This window comes from Candoia aspera, chromosome 2 (genome assembly GCF_035149785.1).
Source record: "Candoia aspera isolate rCanAsp1 chromosome 2, rCanAsp1.hap2, whole genome shotgun sequence".
Lineage (NCBI taxonomy): Eukaryota > Metazoa > Chordata > Lepidosauria > Squamata > Boidae > Candoia > Candoia aspera.
Window position 1 is genome coordinate 76,355,434 of NC_086154.1, and position 16,942 is coordinate 76,372,375.

The following is a 16,942-nucleotide window of genomic DNA, read 5'->3' on the forward strand; positions in this document are numbered from 1 at the left end:
AGCAGCCTGCTCTTCCTCCTGTACCTACCTTGGTTGCCCTGATTCCACCCCATCAGATCAAATGGGCACTGATTGCTATGATTTCCATTTCTATCATAAAACAATGTCAAAGAACTATTTCTGAGCAAAGGACTGTTTCTTTACCTATTTCAGTAGGCCCTGTGGCAGAGAATTGTGGAAAAGACACTGTGGTGATTAACAGTCTTACAACATGTCTACAGGTAGCAGTTTCAAAAGGGTTTTATGATACCCTCAAACAGGTATGAAAAATGGGGGAAAGATGGAGTTTGCATTTTAGTAAGAGTGAACTTTAGAGAAGGCCAGTTAATACAATGCAAAATGACAACAGGAAACAATATGACAGCCTATAAAGGCCTCAGGCAAGGGTGAAATATCAGATCATCTCACAGTAATAACTAAAATTCCTAAGGCAAATTTCCAATACGAAACATAGAAATGGGCTAATTAAACAGTCACCAGCATATGCCAAGTTATTTGTAAGGATTTACAGCCTCACATACAGTTCTTTGCCAAAGTCACTCAGTCATTATTTCAATATGGGATGACAGAGATTAGGAGAACTGAGCAATTAAAAGAAGAACGTAACAGAAATACAAGAAATTAGACAATACGGATCCATTGTGGTGTTCATAAAAGGAAGATGTAACAGCATTGAGGAGCATGTATCTACACCTCCAATCCTGAGAAGGACAGGCTATCAACACCCCCTCCCCTTTCAGACCCTTTTCTGAGGCAGTCTGCTGGTGTCTCTCATGGCATTTTCATCCCTTGAGAACCACCAGTTTGGCACATGGATAAGACACTTCCCAAATTTGGCAAATCAACTCCCAAATGCACCTGTAGGCTTCTGGGTACAGTTCAAAGTTTTGGTTATCACCTGTAAAGCCCTACAGAGCAGAGGGCCAGGTTAGTTGTGGGACTGCCTGCCTCTGAGGGTTTCTGCATGTCCCCCCAGTTACAATAGGGTGAACATGTTCTAGGCCCCTTTTATGAAATGTCATCTAGGGGGAATCCACAAAATGTGTGTTTTGTGTCACAGCACCTGCCCTATGAAACACCCTTCTTACTGAAATTCAGGAGGCTCCGACCCTCTTGGTCTTCTAGAAGGCCATGAAGACCTGCGTCTTCCCTCAGGCATTAGGGCCAGGATATTAATGGAGCACAATATGCAGTGCCTCTGTCATTGTATTACAATTATTTTTAAGTGTATTTCTATTTGTAGGGGTTTTATCATATTGTTTTTCATTTGTGTATTGGTTCTAAGTTGCTCAGATTTATTTATTTAAGATGGATAGCCATATATATTTTCTAAAATAAATAAACAAATAAATTCAATACATTTATTAGAATCTGTGGAGAAAAGTTTAGGAATGATCAGTTGCAGTTTTTTTAAAAAAATCCTTTTGCTAGCTAAAAGCTGTCAGATTTAGTTCCTCAAACTTATCAGGAGTCTTAAGTTTGAGGATACTAGATAATTTTGTGGGACTCCACAGACAGCTCTTGCTTTTAGTCCTTTTCAGCCTCTGGAAGACAAAGAAAGTTCATGCAAAGATGGATTTTCTAAAGGTGTGGGAATAACTTTCAAGAAAGAGATTGAAACTGCTGAAATCGGTAGAGCTAAGCATACTTTAAAAATTATTCAGAAATGTTTCAGACTTGTGCAAACTCAGCACCTGTTATTAATGAATGAATCCTGGTTTCTTTCAGGCTACAAAAGCCTAAAAAGGTACTGGTGCTTGAAGAGTTACAGTAATTCTTGATTAATTCAGTGGATTCCTTAAAATTAAGAATTTCAAAAATAGCTGCCAAGGAACTTTTGCAAACAGTTACAAAACTAATGGAGGAACAAAATTCATTGGATGCTTTCAATCAATATTTTTTGCATTCTAGTGATACAAAGCCTAAATTTTGCTTGAAAACATCTGAAGATAGAAAACTTTGCACTTAGGTACAGTATAGTGATAAAAGATTTAAATTAAAAAAATTAAACATAGTAAATATGAACCATAATACAGCAGAAATAATCTGAATGTATTTTAATATATGTGATGTCTCATCAGTCAGACAACTGCGAGAAAAGGCTAGCAAATAAGAACAGCTGCCACTGAGGGAGGCTACCAGGTATAAAAATAGATAGATAGATAGATAGATAGATAGATAGATAGATAGATAGATAGATAGATAGATAGATAGATAGATAGATAGAGGGGGCAACGATGGTATCAAAGACCCACCTCTGTTTAATATGTGTTGCACATACCATGCACATATAGAAGGTGCAGGGCCCTGAATGCTATCATGATAATATTCAGATGTGTTAAGAAGCTTTGTGGGGCCAGATGCCATGCCTGTTGTGGTAACTGTATGCTGTTTCTTGAAATTACCTATCAAAAGTTTTAAACACTTAAACTACATCATTGCCAGTCCAACACCATACCTGATGGTACTTAGAAAACTTGTGGTGCTTGAAGTGGTTTGGAAGTGGGGCTATCATGTACTTTCTGACATTTTGGTTAAAAAAAAAAAGTGACACAATAGTGCCAAATTTACCATTTTATAGGTAAATAATTGTCTTTTCACCAATGCTCATTATTTTCTTTTCTTGCCTTTGTCATAGAAAACATTTGCTTGCTTCAATTGTTTTATTCACTGGTACCAGATAAATGTCCTGCCAGAGTCAAAAACTACATGTGAAAATGGCAGGTATTGAACAGATTCTTGTAGAAGCCTTAAACTTTTAAATATTAATGACTGTTTCTTGGGAGATTTTCTTTTCCTCTGAAGAAATGTGAAGATCATCAATATTAGTACAGATAGATTGGACAAGAAAATCTATGTTTTTCCCAATAATAGTACTGCATGTTCTAGCACAACTTTATGTTGTTAATGACTATTTAAAGAGGTCTACATCACTCTTTTTATAATTACTCACCTAAATGACATAGGTAGAATTAAATATAGCCCTCCTATGCCCAAGCAGTCTTTGAAAGGGCTGAAGAACAGCCATCCAGGAAATAAGAAGAATGACTATTCCATCACTTCACGCCTAACAGGACTCCACGTACAGTTCCAAAACCTGGTTTTTCCCTTTCTTTCCTGAATCCAGTCAGGTTAAAAAAAATGATAAGTTATACTTTTCATCAGGCTTATGTTCTTTACAACTGAAGGTAGGTAAAATATCAGAAGATAATTTGCATTATATAGTTGGTGAGAAGGGATATTAAACGGGACTGATATGCACATTAAAGGGAACACACAAGAACTGTCACTGCTTCCATCTATCCAATTGTAGGGCCAGCTCTGCTTGATGTACAGTATGTCAGATATCACAAAATGTTTCTCCTTAATATAGCAATTTGCTTTACCTAAGGAGAAGCATGGGCTTTGGTTATGTATTTTTGTTTTCCATTCTTAGGTATGAAACACTTACAAAGTGGGAAAAAAAAACAATGGCAACAGGGTAATTGAGCAAGCAGGTGCAGACTATACATATCTGTTGCTTATTCACCCACATGCTGCAATTAATATAAAAACGGTACAGACATTCATGATGTTAATTCACCATTGCAGTGGCTTCTCTCTGTGTGTTTTATTTATTTATTTATTTATTTATTTATCCATCCATCCATCCATCCATCCATCCATCCATCCATCCATCCATCCATCCAATTTGTCCCCGCCCATCTCCTCCCTTCGGGGGACTCTGGGCGGTTTACAGTAATCAATTAAAATAACAATCATAAAATCCACAATATAAAATTACAATAATAAATAATAAAAATAAGAGTAAAAAAAAATAAAAAAGTCCAAGTGGCAAAAGAATCTAAAGCAGTCCAAGTGTGGGAGGAGTGGTCTATAGCAGCCATCCCCATGTAGATCTATTCCCCTCTCTGCCCCAAGCGAGACAGAAGAACCAGGTCTTCAGACTCCGCCGAAAGGCCAGGAGCGATGGGGCCAGTCTCACCTCTGGGGGCAGCACGTTCCATAGGGCGGGCGCCACTGCAGAGAAGGCCCGCTTCCTGGACCCTGCCAAACGAAGTTGTCTTAGAGACAGGGTCCACAGCATGCCCTCTCTGCACAATTGGGTGGGGTGGGCTGATGTAATGGGGAAGAGTCCCTCAGGTAACCTGGCCCCATGCCATGTAGGGCTTTAAAGGTGATAACCAACACCTTGAATTGGACCCAGAAGCAAACTGGTACCCAATGCAGCTCGTGCAGCAGCGGTGTTACATGTGCCCTCTGGGGGCACCAAAAACAGCTCGTGTGGCTGCATTCTGGACCAGCTGAAGCTTCCGGATACTTTTGGTTTGAGAACCGGTAGGGAATCTCTTGTGGTATGATTCCACTGATTGCTAACAGACTATTTCTGGAAAATTTAAGGACACATGCCATGCAGCTAAAGTTGGTAAAAATCTAACCTTATAAATTAAAGCTTTTTCATCCTTTCCTACCTCTATCTATGAGAAGAGACACAACTATTTTGACAGCCCTCAAGTTATACTCCTGCCCACAGTGAATTCTATACAGAATTACCATCTTGATGTACTGCATAAAGGATGATTTTCTTCATTAATATAAATTGGACTTCCATTTTCTCACAGCTCAGAGTCAGACTGGAGAAAGTCCAGAACATTTTCAGCTCTCACTGAAACCATACAATAGGTACATTCAGTCCCTCTTAAAAATCTACTCTTAATGTGTGATTATTTTCTAAACAACATACAACTCAGGTTTTTGCATTCTAGATATACTATAAAAAGAATGAAAACATTAATTAAATATTAATTATTATTTGAAATGTGACAAATCATAACAGTTATATTGAACAGGTGGAAATTACAAAGGATTAACTTCAATGCTTCACCTTTTGCTTGGGTGGGGAGAAATATGTTGCATTGCATGTTATGAATTGGACTTCAAGATTGTAAAACATTTTGATTCTTATTTACATCAACTGATGCTGAAAACCTGTTTGAGATAGTTGAGATTGCTGAGGTCAGGCAATATACTAAAACAAATCTGTTAACAAAGCACAATTGCTGTGTTCACATATGTACTCTGCCTAAACAAATAAAACACATTATGGCCTAGTCATACAACATAATAAGACAATGGCTAGGTTACCACAATATGTTGAGCTATCCAATGCTATTTTTAGCCTACCTTAGAGCGTTGTAGAAACCCAGCCATTATATTTCTACTTGGAGATGTAACATTTCCAGATACGTAGCCATGGAAGAAAAATTATTTACTTTTTTCCTCCCAGAAACTTACCAAAATTTGAAGAATGGAATTCCTTTAATTTATAACTTTATAAACAGAAATATTAAATGTGCAGTATGAATTATACAATTATTCATGGATTGTTGTAATTTGCTCTGTATTATACTCTCCTTGAAGATTGCTCAGCAACTGCAGTTTGTTCAAAATATAGTGGTCCATGTGCCTCCTGGTCAGTCTCAATACTGCCATCTTACCCTACTGCGGTGGGAGCTGCATTGGTTACTGGTGTATTTATAAGCGCAAAGCAAGGTCCTGGTCACTATCTAAAAAGTCCTATTCACTTGGGAACCTAACAGATCATCTTTCTCAAGTAGATTCTGCTGACTTATCTGGGTGAACAATGGTACATTTGCTGAAGTATCCTTCTACTACAAAGTGTGATGGAAGGCAGAAAGACTGAAAAATAGAGAAAGCCTGTCCAGATGCCACATAATTGCAGATAAAGAAATAGTCACTATTTCGTAGAAAATGGAAGAACACGCATCAAAGTTCTCAATTTACTTTTTCTAACTCTCAATCAGCCTTCTCTGTAACAGGCCAAAAGTGGTGTGGTTTCATTTAACAAATTAGAATAGCAGGTAATGTGTGGCTTCAGATTTTTTTTTCAGTTCTTTAATAATAATAATATTGCTCTGGATCATATGACTGGGAAGGTAGGTTTCAGCAAAAAGCCAAGCTGCTGCTCATCTGCCTCCCCCAAAGGGGTGCACAGAGTTAGGATCTATGTAACTCCCTTCCAACATTTTGTTGTCTTAGAAAGAATAAGAATGATTGTCTCTGAATGCTAATTATCCTTTACACTTAGTAGTACAGCAAAGCTATGCAGCTTTTAATATTGATGTTATTAAATTAATAAAGCTAATTTCAGAAATTACATACAAAGAATGAAACCAGGTATAGCTGTTAAAGATTGGATGCTTTCCGGTTTAATGAGATCTAAAAGGCAAATTTAAGGAGCTGGAACACCTGTGCTATTACATGGTACAAATCTTTTCACTTCTTTTAGAGCAGGTTGCTGCTGGTAATGGAATCTTTGAGTAACATACTTAGATGAAATTATTTTAGCCTTCTTTAAAAAAGCTATCAAATTGCTTACAGATAATTTGTGAAGGGGTCCAGAAGAACTGCAATAGATTTAATTCTTTCCTTTTCCTCACCTGTCCGTTTCAAAGCTGGGTGAAAAGCATATACAGATTTTTTAAAAAGTATATTTTTTAAAATCAAGTTTATCATCCATTATTCTTGAATTGTTATTTGTTGCTTCCCATTATAAAACACTGTTGGAAAATGTTATTTAATGTGATTGTATTGAAATTTCTTCCTAAACGATCATGAGGGGATTTTATCAGGAAAGGTGAGTTCTATATATCTTTGGCTACAGATAAATACTGATGTTTGATAGTGTATAACATGAAGTTATCTTAATTTGATCACATTATCAGTGGTCAAGGTTTTCTTGCTGCATCAAGCACTTATCCATGAATAATAGAAAAGCAGGTAATCCTATCAGAGGCTGGGTACTGGTATTCTCAGTTTAATAAATTCTGAAATGATTATTGACAGAACGGGAGTTGAAAATATGAGGTATCATTGGGCAAACATTTACTAAAGCTGTGCCTATGAAACTTACTGATAATAAAATGAGGCCTAGAGGAGAAGAAAATCAGGATGAGTTCAGCCAGGTTCCATATTAATATGCATTAGTTGATAAGTAAACGGTAAATACTAACAACATTTCCATGCTATCTTTACTACCATGAAGTGAATCCAATTACAGAGGGGTTGGCAGCATTACCTCTGCAGAAGAGATGAGAAATGAAGAGGCATTCCATACACCTTGCCTGCAGATAATGTTAGTAAGATGTTTTCTCTCGTGGATTGGATCATTCTTATTAGCTATGATTTTAAAAATGCATACAGAATAACTAAGGTCAACTTGAAACGTATGAACATAGAAACCTGCCTAAGACTGAATCTGGCCATCTGTCTTATTGTATCTATCAGCCCTGGGTACCATTGTTAGATAAACAAAAAATAAGTTTAAACAATAAATTACAAATATACTAATTGGAAGGTTTCCAGTGTGGTTTCTTTCTGTTACTTGCTACATGTTTCTATTGCTTTGCTACATGTTCCTTCTACTTGCAGATATTATAAAATGAACCTAGGACTTTTTGCATGGACTTATGGACCTTTTTGCATGGACCATGCACTTTTCTCCAGGAATCATAAAAGAGGAGTTTACCCATAACATTTCTCTAAATCAAAGAGAAGTGCTATGGGTAAGTTTTCTGATAAGGAGGATCCAAAGGGTATTGGATAGGGTTACCTTCCAAGTCTATCGTTACGATTTTTTTTTTCCTAGATTCAACACTGACTGTGGAAGCACTGGTGTAGAGTTATTAGGGTTTGTTTTACTTTTTTTAACCAACTGTAATTGGTATGCAGCTGTGACCATATCTAGAGATATCAGAATGACCTGAGTTATGCAAACCTTTCTGGATTATAATAATATAAACGCCATGCAGCTGCTGTTGAAGACAAGTCAGAAAATTCATCTGTTAAAGAATGCAACCATTCCTTTGTTGAGCCTAGATGGTCATCTCAAACTACACCAATACTGTATCCCCTCACTGGTTGCCAGCACCTTTCAAGGCTTATATCAGTAATGTTAACATTCAGATAACAACACTAACATTGTTTGCGTTGAGCCTTGAAAGTATTAAACAATTTAGATAACTGAAAGATTGTGTCAGAGGGGGAAACAGAAACTTACCAGGCAGAAACCAGGAAAGCAAAACCCAGAAGTGACTCAGCAGCACGGGAGAAGTTACAGACGCTGATTGGCCAGTCTTTGGAGGATTTGAATCCACCAATCAGCACGCAGGAAAGATGTGCAGAAAAGTGAGCGAAGGAGAAGGCAGCCTGATTGGCTGCAGAAGGGTCCAGGCGCGCGAAGGATCGGCATAAAAGGCAGACGTGTGTAGACTCACAGCCCCAGCAGAAGAGTCCTTACGTGCATCAGAAACCTCGTCTGTAGCCGGAGAGGAATCAGCTCCTGCGTTTCCTAGCATCGAGGACCTGCCCTCTGTGCAAGTTGCCACAAAAGATCTTCTTCCTGCCGATTCTTGCAATCTCAGACTTGCATCCAGTTCTGAACCTCGCTGCTGCCATTCAGCGCATTCCAAGTGCGTTCCCAGCCCTGTCCCTAGCTCTCAGCCTGGTCCAGTATCACCAGCCCAGTCTCATCATGCTCCAAGCTTCCAGCCTTGCCCAGGATCTCCAGTCGTTTCAACTTGCTCCAAGCTCCCAGCCTTGCCTAGGATCTCCAGTCCAGTCCAGTTTTGCTTCCAGTTCTCAGCCTTGCCTAGAATATCCAGTCAAGCCCAGCCTAGCCTCCAGAGCCAAACCTTGTCCAGTGTTTCCAGTTCGGTCTCGCCTAGCCTCCACGTTCCAGCCCAGTTTGATCGGTGTTCCAGATTGCGGACTCTTGTCTTCAGTTTCAGCCTTGCCACGTTTCCTAGAATCATCCAGTCCCACAGTTCCGGTCAGCGAATCCTGCCCTGCGATTCTGTCACAGCGTGATCCTACAACCTTGCCTGGTCTTCCGTTGTTGCCTGGGTGGTCTTGACCAGAAACAGTCTTACCTCATCTACCACATGGACTTATTGTTGTAAATAGTTGTCTTAATAGAATTGTTGTTGATAATATTCAATATGTCTGGACGCCTCATAGTCTGAACAAGACAGTCTACTCTTCAAAACATACTTGTTCTTTTCATCTTCTAACTGAGGAAGCTTGATCTTCACCTCATGCGATATGCTTTAAATTTTAACTAAATTCTAATATAGTTTAAATTAAATGATTTTATAATTTCATACTAAATTTTATTTGCTTGTACTGCCCAACTTGAGAAGTCGCTAAGACATACATTAAATAAATATATGTGATGTACATGCTTGACCACTGAACTAGAATTCTCTTTCTAAAACCTCAGCATAATGGCTGTATGTATGTAAGTGAAGAGCTGTTCCATTAATGTAGCCTCAAAGCATACTTAATGATAATTTATGTCTTACCCCTGTCTCCACCTCTTTTCTTTCCATAATGAAAATGCCAGATGTTGAATTCCCAGGTTGTCTTCTATCCATGGAGAAATAACATATAGCTCTACCTAGCTTCAACGAGCTAATTATCTTTTATTTCAACACTTTAATCTTCATATATGTTGTTCAGTTTTTCTTTTGCAATTAACTGATCCAATAATTGGAGTCAATGTTGAATTTCTCTGTTTTGGTACAGTTCTCTACTTCAAAAGTTTTGAGTTAATTTTTGTAACAACACTTCTAAAGGACAGAGGCTGGGTAAAACTTGTGCCCAGGGTCCCTGCGTAGATTTATCAGGTGGGCAGAGGAGTAGAGCTGACCTTCTTAGTGCCAGTTTCAGCACTGCTTTTACTACTGATGCCATTTTTCATATATGCTCCAGTTTCCACGGAACCAGCTGATGTGTGTGGAGGGCAGGGAAGGCATTTTCTGCCTCTCATGATCAGGAATTCCACATTTATTCCACAGTTAATTCACAACTCTCAGACTGAATGTACAGTTCTTGAAAAGGCTGAAATCTTACATCACTAAAACTGCAGGGTAGCTTACTGGTTGCTTCATACTGAGCTTAAGACAAGAAGGGGAGGAATCTTTGTTCATTTACAAAGAGATGAATAATGTTGCAATTGTGACACAGTAAATCATAAAGGAGGTGCTGACTGGATGCCTGAGCTGAAAGCTCCCTACTGATCAATTACAAAGATGTACCGTAAGGCAATTTCAAAGCATACTTTGTGTCTTGCTCTGCCAATCAAGCAGCAAATGTTACAATTTAAGTCAGTCAGACTTGGACTTAAAGAAAACAAATGCACATATACTATGTTAAAAGAATTCCTATAAAATAGTACAATGAAAAACTATAATAAAATAATATTATTGCCAAATATTAGAATTTATTCTGTATCCTCCCCACCCAAAGAAATTAGTAATTCTTTGAAAAGTGATGTATTTTCTGCACTTGGGGTATATTAACTTTTAAACTGATGCAGCAGATCACAACAATAGCACACTAAAGTCACATTTAAAAGACAGCAACACTTTAAAAAAATTAAACATATAAATGTATACTTTGTGCTATTACAGCTACCCTGTGAGATACGGGTTTAATAGCAGAAACTGAATCAGGTAGCAATGATTTATAAATAAATGATCTTTATTGTTTAAAAATCAGATTGAAAATGTCATATCCATTTCTATCCTTCTTGTATTGCTTTTTTATAGCAACTTTGCACGACCTATGTAGAAAGCGCCTATACAAATGTCATCTACGTTTGAAAGAGGCACATTATTTTACTATAAGCATTTTACTGATAATTTTTGCATATCTTTTTATTTATTTAATTTATATTCCACTGCAATCCAAAGCAACTGTCATTAACTATCTTACACTATATAAGGATCAAATATTGGATCAAACATGGCAAATATTGAAATAAAGATAAACAACCAGGAGTCTGTGAGTTCCTGAGGCCTGAAAGCTGGCTGGGTGACCTTGGGGCAGTCACTCTCTCTCAGCCCAACTCACCTCACAGGGTTGCTGTTGTGGGGAAAATAGGAGGAGGAAGGAGTATTAGCTATGTTTGCCGCCTTGAGTTATTTATAAAAATAATAAAGGCAAGACAGACAGACAGACAGACAGACCAAATAGAAACTGACATGATCACAAAAACCAGATAAACCAAAATAAAAATAAGGAACAAAAGATGGCCAAGACTGATGGCATGTTGTGGTAACATGAGTGGCAGGAAAGATTGCTGCATTTATCCAGCAAATTAAAGAACCTTATTAAATACATTATTAAGAATCTCGCATACATGATGCATAGATAAATGTTTTCACAAAAACAACAAAAATCATAAATATCATATCTGTTATACCTTAAAATATTCACATACACAGCCAGGTGTGCACACACATATTATCTATTTTTCCTGAAAACTGTACTGAAAAGTTCTGAGAAATACAGTTGTATTCCTACCTACATATTTATCTGAGAACTGCAAATCAGGTTAATTGTTTTCAAAACAGGGATTGAAGAAACTCTGGACCATTCTTACTTTCAAAAATGTCTGTAATCTTAGCTCACCATTCTAATATTATGCATATATACTGTGCCACTGAGCAGTGTTGATTTGTGGCAGCGTATAATCATACATACAATACTCAATATGCTTCATGTGCATCTAAGGATTTTTGTACAGAAATAATTGAAGATTCATATTCCTACAACACAGTGTAATATGAATATAATTGTGATACCCTCACATTTGTATAGTGGCTTTCTACATACAATATATATATATATATATATATATATATATATATATATATATATATATATATATATATACATACATACACATACATACACACACACACACACACACACACACACACACACACACATACTTGTGTGTTTTCAACCTAGACATTCTAGGTTATGATTGCTTGTACTGATTTCCATCATTAGGGAATTGTGTTTATAATATTTGTTTTACTTACAAACATAAAGGATGACTTCTTACACTAAAACAGGCCATCAGGTCAACTAGTTTAACAATGTTTATGTGTGGATTATGGGTAACACTGTGAGAGCAGTTTTTTTTTTTTATTTGTTTATTTTTCAAATTTTGTTACTGCCCATCTCACTCAAAGAGTGACTCTAGGCAGTTTATAATAAAAGTAAAAATAAATACAGATTAAAATACAATAAAAACAGTATTTCTTAAATGTAAATGTAAATGTAAAATCCAAGATGGAGATATTAAAAGTTCTTAATTTAAATTCATGAATTCACGGGGGCCTCTTTAGGGCGCTAACCACCCCCAAGGTTGATTACCCCTCCTCCCACCTCAAGCGAGCTGGCAGAGCCAGGTCTTTACCCCTTTCCGGAAGGCCAGGAGAGTAGGGGCTGCCTCACCTCTGGGGGGAGAGTGTTCCATTGGGTGGGGGCCACAGCAGAGAAGATTATCTTCCTGGGCCCCACCAAATGATAATCTCTCATGGACGGGGTCTGTAACATGCCCTCTCTGCCTGGATGGGTCAATGTAATAGGGGTGAGATGGTCCCTCAAGTAACCTGGACCCATGCTGTGTAAGGCTTTAAAGATGATAACCAACACCCTTGGGGCACCCAAGACTGCTCGTGCAGCTGCATGCTGAACCAGCTGTAGCTTCCAGATACTCTTCAAGGGTAGCCCCATATAGTACATATTGAAATAGTCTATACGGGAGATGACTAGGGCATCAGTGACTGACCGGAGGGCTTCCTGATCCAGAAAGGGTATAACTCATGCAATAAAAATTTCCCTCATCCCACCTGAAACTCTTTCAGAGGGTCCTCCAATCCTCCAGAGGACATTTGGGGACCTGTGAGGGCTTTTAAAGGAAAAGGATCCATTCCACTGGTAGATGAAATACCTCAGATATATTTGCTACTTTAAGTGATTGCATATGTAGATATCAGTGATAGAGCTTGAACCTTTCTTTATGCAAAGTATGTGCTTTACTACTTCATTAAAGACCTGATTGAGAAGTCATGCAGTCCTAGAGATTGCAAGGACCTTTAAGTCATAAAATACACCAGACTTCTAGAAGTTCTTCTATGACTTCAGAGTATTCTTATATGATTTTACACACCTACTCTGAACCTGCACATTCATTTACTCTGCAACTGAGAACCCATTCTTGCAGTTAAATTTCTCATTCAGAGATCACCTATAACACTGAAAGGAGCATTCATCTTTGTTTACAGGTGGGTTTCTCTGGCTTGGTCAAATTCTTGACAAAACAAATTAAACACTCCAGGCAAAACAAACCCTTTCACATGAAGAAGACTGCCATACTTGCAGCATTATTCTCTCTCTTTGAGAGAGCTCTGAAGTCATGCCAAGATTACTTAAATTAGTTATGTTTGCAACTGCAACAGGCAATCAGCTAGTTTAAATACAGATAAAATAAGAAATATCACACAGATTAAATGTTACATATTAAAATTGAGAACATCAAGTGTTATTATTAACTATTTAAATATTACTAATGTTTTTCCCATCAATAAATTTATGTTGTTTTGGACAGGAGAAGTTAATGAAGAATGGCATATGCATGGTCCTGCATCATTGTATGGACTTGCTTACTTGGGTTAGGAATTCCTTTGCCTCCAAGTTCCCACAAGCATTAGAATTCAATCAAAAGTTAAATGAGATGTTTGGCTTGAATACAATGGTGCAAAAAGAGGTAAAGCGTCTTGATCTCTGTCCTATTTTTAATATAATCACCATCACTTTTATGATGATGATGGCAAGGAACACTGTCTTTTCAATTTTCTCTTTCCAGTTCCTAGGAAGCATGCAACTTATGAAAAGTGGAAATCTGCTATCTGATCTTTAATTTCACGGTATGAAACAGAAGCTACTGCTTCTATAACTACAGCTACTTTTCTTCTAGAAAAAAATATTTAGCTCTCTAAGTGTGTTTCTTCTCATATTTTTTCTATACTAGCCCACAGTTTTTCTTTTTTCCTTTATGCTGCTTCTTAGCAGTCAGTTATTTCAAATATTTCCTTACTGCTTCCAAAAATTATAAAAACAAATTCCCTTCAAATTCCAGGATGATTGTCCACTGATTCTTTTATATCTCTATATACATTTCAACAAATAAATAAAAGTTCCATTCAAATTAATTGTCTGCCTTCCCTTATTCACGTTTCTGAATGGCACGTGCAAATTTTAACCATATAACATGGTTTTCTAATTCTGCCAGAATGACTCCCTGAAGCTGACTGACATCCCTTTCCTTCATCTCAGTTGAGGTAGTAAAAAACAGAAGTACGTAAACTTCTTTTGTTAGTGCCTCATAACTTGCAGCTTCTGGATTTCTACTGCAAAATCTTTTCTCCGCTGGAAATATTGCTCTTTGGGACAGATTAACTGCAGACACTCTCTATTAGACCATGTACTAGTTCCTTGTTCATACTTTCCAGATTCCGCTGGTTAAGCAACTAAGCATCTCCCTTCCAATATACACTATAGTTTTCCTGTTTCAGTGTTTGCATACTTTCTCAGTATTTCTTTAAATTTTGCATTTTTACCAAAGTTGCTAGGATCCAAAACTTAAGAAAGGCTTTTAATTCTATGTTACTGAATACAGTGCTATCAAACCAAGCCTGGGAATGGCTCATTCACCTTAGCCACCTTGACTCTGCAGGTGTATTTTCAAACAGCCGAGCAGGAAAAGGGATGGAAAAGGATAACTTGGTTGCAGGTTGGTTACCTTTTCCATCAGAAAGTAGGAAAAGTATTGGCTACAACTTTATGTATATGTCTATAAATGCTTTTCTAAATAATGCTTACATGCATTCAGCAGTAACTTTCAACATTTTAACCATTACAATTATTATGATTTATATCTCGTTTTTCTGCCCATACAGAATTCTTGCAACACTGTACCATAGTCCAAATAACTATTACTAAAAAAATATTTATCTACTGGTTCAATATGCCTTAACATTAACCACAGCAGCTATCAATATCTTCAAAAAATGTACTATATAACACTGAGATATAGGGCTATCCAGTCAGTAAATAATGACACTGTAAAAAGATCTTTTATTTTTTGTAAGTTGTGGCATGAACTGTTCTATTAATTTTCTATGATTGAGCCTGAAGCGAAGTTATTAACAGGGGACAACGCATCTCTTGTCATTATTCCCTGCAAATGGAAAGCATATTCCTAATTTTCTGTTGATATTTCACTTATTTTCACTTATGAAAGGTCTTGTTCTCTCATCATAAATAAAGGACAATACATTAAGTTTATGATACCAGCTTTTACAATCAGTAGGTGATCTTATTTTCTCACATACCCCTAGGATTTTGATTTTCATTTGCGATTGCACACAAAACAAGTACGTGTATCCCTGGGGGCCGGGGAAGATAATAGTTTGCCAAATAAAGAAATATCTGCCTAGCAGTTTGTACTTTTTTCCCTTTTAAGATAATTTAAATTTAACCAATAAAACCTTACAAGCTTATAATCCAAAACTCAGAATTCTATTCAATTTTTCAAATTTGGCCTTTGGCACATAGTTCAAGAGACATTCAAACATGTTCAGTTCTGCTGACACACTGGAGCCAGAAGGAAACTTTGTTGGGGCTAAAGCTCTTTAATCTATTTACAGCTACCTGAAGTCAGAGATGAACAGTGACATACCTGTATTTTGTGGGTGACCACAAAATATTGAGGGCACTAAAATCAAAAGTAGTAGTACCAACTCAGATATCTATTAATCTGCATCAGAAGCATTTACAGTGACTGCAGCAACTCTCCAGAGTTTTAGATGGGAGACTTTCATAGTCCTACCTGGAGATGCTGGAAACTGAATCTGGGAGTCTTGGCATACAATCACGTGCAGTATCAGTTATGATCCTACAGTGTGATGGGCTACTTCCTTTGAGTGACGCAGGAGGCTTTCTAAAGAGGAAGTAATATCACCAAAAAAGGCTGTCAGGCACAACTGTAAATCTTGACTCTCCTATATTCAGGGGTTGGCTTACTTGGCAGAAGATTCACAGACAAAATTTGCCAAGATTATACTTTGTATTACAGACAAAAATAAAGCAATTTACAAACAGAAGACCTGCCTATTACAGTATGTAGAAGTCAAAGTCTATATATATAGGTGTAATGAGTGATGCTGATAACCTGTATAATTCTCACAACTATTTCCTAAAATAGGATTACCAGCCAAGACCATACCTAAATGGCAGCTAGTAGGATGATCTGCTTAAATTAAATCACGTAGGTGGTAGCACCTACTTGATCTGGGCTGATCTGAGAAGTTAAAGTGGGGCTGATGATTAAGAAATGGGCAGGAGAATATCTGGAAATTCCAGGACTGTTGGCTAGATTATGGAGCTGAAAAAGGATCCCAGAAAAAAGCAGTGGCAAACATAATACTGTCAAGAAAATCATATCAGTGCTGTCAAAAGAAGACAAATTCAACTTGAAGGCATCTTTACCTTCCTTTTGAGGACAATATCTTAAATTCAGGATAATCATTTCAAATAAGTTCAGTATATGTATGTCTGTGCATCTCTCTTTCTCTGTGTATGCATGTATATGTATATATACATACATGTATGCATGTGTGTGTGTGTGTGTGTAAAAACACACACACACACACTGATGTGTTATTTTCTGCTTTGGTGTAGAGGGTGTTAAGAACCAGCTTCCTTCCAGGCATTAGGAGCCAGTTGAGTGGAATCTCCTTTTGGTTGTTTTCTTATGGTGCTTGGTCACTATTTTATATTTTGTATCTTACATTTATATATTGTACATGTTTTAATATTAAATGGGTTTTTGGTTGCTTTTTATTTTTGTATGCTACTCGGAGTCACATTGTTTGAGTTGGGTGGTCTTATAAATCTAGTTAAAAATAAATCGAGTGCTGTTGGAGAAGAACAAAGTGTTAACATGACCAAGCACAAGTAAGAGCCCACATTATATTGTGGTTTCAACACTGGCAAAACATAG

At 37.2% G+C, this 16,942-nt stretch overlaps 1 protein-coding gene across 1 annotated transcript in view; it reads right to left on the reverse strand.

The window, feature by feature from the left end:
- The window catches only part of SPOCK1 (SPARC (osteonectin), cwcv and kazal like domains proteoglycan 1), a 532,754-nt gene that overhangs the window by 305,234 nt on the left and 210,578 nt on the right, over positions 1 to 16,942 (reverse strand). The gene's annotated exons all lie outside the window — the stretch shown is intronic.